The 3748-nt window shown below is 39.1% G+C and overlaps 1 non-coding gene across 1 annotated transcript; it reads right to left on the bottom strand.

Moving 5' to 3' along the window:
• Positions 1-3018: 3018 nt before the first annotated feature.
• LOC125371277 lies at positions 3019-3123 on the bottom strand. The gene has a single exon (XR_007217581.1). It is a non-coding gene; the product is annotated as a U6 spliceosomal RNA (small nuclear RNA).
• Positions 3124-3748: the final 625 nt, after the last annotated feature.

The raw sequence follows: 3748 nt of genomic DNA, 5'->3' as shown, positions 1-3748 counted from the left end.
TAAAGATGTTTGGCTACATGAAAAAGCAGTTACAAAACCGAGAAGTTCCTTTAGTTAAGGTGCAATGTAGAAATCACTCGTAAGAAAAGGCCATTGGAAAAATTGAATTCAATGTGAAATAATAATATCCATAGTTATTTACATATATTGAGTTTTGAAAATGAAATTATTCACAAGAGGGGGAGAATTGTAACATCCCTATCTTTATTCACTTGAAACTCCATATGAACATATATATTTTATAAATGATCATTTGCATAAGTGCATTTGATACATATAATGATAATATTTTCATAATTTCATTTTAGGCACTTGAATATGTATATAATGTTAGCATGATTTGTGATAGTCTAGCCTAGAAGGAAATTTCAAGATGGGTAATCTTTTGGAAAGTTCTTATATTTGCTAAAGTAAAAAATATCTTATGTGATTTGATTTTAGATCGTTATGAATGGTAGTAGAGCAGGACTTTTTAGTAAATGTGTGGTTCAAGGATGAACCGGGTAGAAGCTGTTGGGCACGTGACAATCTGACTTAGAGAAGTGGTCTAATAAGAGTGAAAACTAGATGCTGATGCAAAGATAGGACGCATAGACAAGGAATGGTTTCTAGCAAACTTCTAAGATGGAAAAACTCTAGGATACGAGGTGCATGAAGGAATCGAACCGCACACTAAGAAGATGCAAGAAATGTCTGATAGCATATACATAAAGAGCTTTAACTATTCACATGAGGCTCCTTTTGGTTGTTTGGCTATGGAGTTATAGGAACTCAAAAGTAAAATGTGTTAGGCTTAGAAATTTTTTAAATGGGTGACCTTTTGTAAACTCATCATATTCGCCAATGAGACAAAATTATGAGACTAGTGAGGGCCAAAACGAACAATATCTCATGTGATATAGTTTGGGGTCATTACATAATTGAATATTAATGATTAAATTTTTGGTATGTACATGTTAATGTCATGAGTAAGGGTGTATTAGAATGTATAAAATACTTGAAGGGCATATGATAATTTGTAAAGGAACATAGATAAAAAAAGAATAAGTAAAAGGATAAAAAAGAAGTTTAAGCCTTCAACCAATAGGAGCTAGAGATAAGGATTCTGTCTTATTAAATTAAGGATAATTAATAGAACTCTCTAGCATTACATAGAAGAGAGGAAAGGAAAATAAGGAAGGGAATGTGAAGAAGTGTTAAATTTATAAATAAAAGAAAAGGAATGACAAAAAAAGAAGGAAAGGAAAATGAAGAAAAGAAAAAAAGAAGAAGAGGAAGAAAGGAAGAAATTCTAGGATTTCCTAATCTTGGCAAAAGGTAAATGATTTCATTTTATGCATTGCGGATCATAGAGCTGGTACATCACTATCTAGGAAGATCATCAGACAAGGATACTTCTGGCTTTACAATGCTTGTTGATCGTAACCAGGTTGCTAGAAGATATCATCAGTGTCAAGTTCATAGCAGCCTGATGCATCTACCCCCATCTTGGCTATACACAATGAAGTCCCCATGGCCATTATTGGCTTGGGAAATAAACATCATCGGGGAAATCAAGCCACCCGCTAACAACATACATCGATATATCATAGTGGTAGTAGACTATTTTTTGAAGTGGTTGGAGGTAGAATCATTTACAGAGGTAAGGGCAAAACACATAGCTAGGTTTATAGAGAAGAATATGATATGCCAGTATGGGCTCCCACATTATATAGTGTTTGATAATGGAGTTTAGTTCCAAGGAAAGTTGAAGAAGATGATAGAAAAGTACATAATTGAACATCATAACTCTGCCCCCTATAGGCCGTAGGTGAATAGGGCTGATAAGGTAGCTAATAAGAGCAAGTATATATCCTGACCAAAATAATTGGAGGTAAGATATTGGGCAAAAAAGTTGTCATACGCCTTATGAGGTTGTGACAACTTGGCCTAGAGAAGCGGTCTGACGAGGGTGGGAAGTGGATGCTGGGGCAAAGATAAGATGCCTGGACAATGAGCAACTTTTGGCAGGCTTCTAGGATGGCAGCACTCTAAGGTATAGGGGTACATGAATGAATCGAATTGCACATCGAAATGGGGCGGGAAATAATTGATAACATATATTTAAAGAGTTGAATTAATCACATGAGGCGCCTTTTGGTTGTTTGGTTGTGGAGTTGTAGGAACTCTAAAGTTAAACGTGCTTGGTTCAGAGAAATTCCAGGATAAGTGACCTCCTGGGAAGTTCTCGAACCCGCCAGAGGGTCAAAACCGTGAGGCCAATGGGGGGCTAAAGCGGACAATATCTCATGTGATCTAGTTCTGAGTCATTACAAATGGTATCAAAGCAGGACCCCTCTAGTAGATGTGCGGTTCGAGGACGAACCAGGCAGAATCTGGTAGGCATGTGACAACCTGGCCTAGAGAAGCGGTTCGACGAGGGCGGGAAGTGGACGCTGGGGCAAAGATAAGATGCTTGGAAAAGGAGCGGCTTCTGGCAGGCTTCTAGGATGGCAGCACTCTAAGGTACGGGGGTACATGAATGAATCGAATTGCACATCAAAATGGGGCAGGGAATGGTTGATAACATATATGTAAAGAGTTGGAACTAAATCACATGAGATATTGTCCGTTTAGCCCCCCACTGGCCTCACGGTTTTGTCTTTTTGACGGGTTCGAGAACTTCTTAAGAGGTTACTCATTCTGGAAGTTCTGTGAACCAAGCACATTTAACTTTGGAGTTCCTACAACTCCACAACCAAAAAGCACCTCATGTGATTAGTTCCAACTCTTTACATATATGTTATCAACCATTCCCCGCCCCATTTTGATGTGTAATTCGATTCATTCATGTACCCCCATACCTTAGAGTGCTACCATCCTGGAAGCCTGCCAGAAGCCACTCATTATCCAAGCATCTTATCTTTGCCTCGGCATTCACTTTCTGCCCTCGTCGGACTGCTTCTCTAGGCCAGGCTGTCACATGCCCACCAGCTTCCGCCTAGTTCATCCTCGAACCATACATCTACTAGAGGGGTCCTGCTCTGAGACCATTTCTCGATTTGTGCGTGTCATTCTTGCGCAAGGGCCATGCTAATCTTCTCTATATCGTCCCAATTTTATAGGATGTCCCTGGATTGGAACTAATCACATGAGGTGCCTTTTGGTTGTTTGGTTCAAAAAAATTGTAGGATGAGTGACCTCTTGGGAAGTTCTAGAACCGCTAAAGGGACAAAACCGTGAGCCCAGTGGGGGCCAAAATGGACAATATCTCATGTGATCTGATTTCTGGTCGTTACAGAGGTTATCGAAACACTATGAGGAGTCCTATTAGTGTAACCCCCTATTCTTTGGTTTATGGGATGGAAACTGTGCTACTAGTTGAAGTTAAGATTAACTCGTTGCAGGTGATGATGAAAGCAGAGATACCCGAAGCTGAATAGGCAAAAGATCGATATGATTAGCTCAACCTGATAGATGAAACCGGAATGAGGGCTATGTATCATACCCGATTATACCAATAGCCGGTCTCTCGGGTTTTTGATAAGCATGTCAAGCCTCGACCTTGGAAAATGGGTGATTTGGTCTTTAAAGAAGGAAAACCAGTGGATCTAGAACGTCTGGTTAAATTTTGAGCTAACTAGGAAAGTTTGTATCTTGTCAAGAAGATTTTCTCCAAAGGGGAAACAATATTGTTAGACATAAAAGGCAACAAGTTCACTCAACCAATTAATATAGACATGCTCAAGCGATATTACATAAAAAAAAG

This window comes from Ricinus communis, chromosome 9 (assembly GCF_019578655.1).
Source record: "Ricinus communis isolate WT05 ecotype wild-type chromosome 9, ASM1957865v1, whole genome shotgun sequence".
Lineage (NCBI taxonomy): Eukaryota > Viridiplantae > Streptophyta > Magnoliopsida > Malpighiales > Euphorbiaceae > Ricinus > Ricinus communis.
The sequence above is the reverse complement of the archived record's forward strand: the minus strand, read 5'-3'. Positions and strand labels throughout refer to the sequence as shown.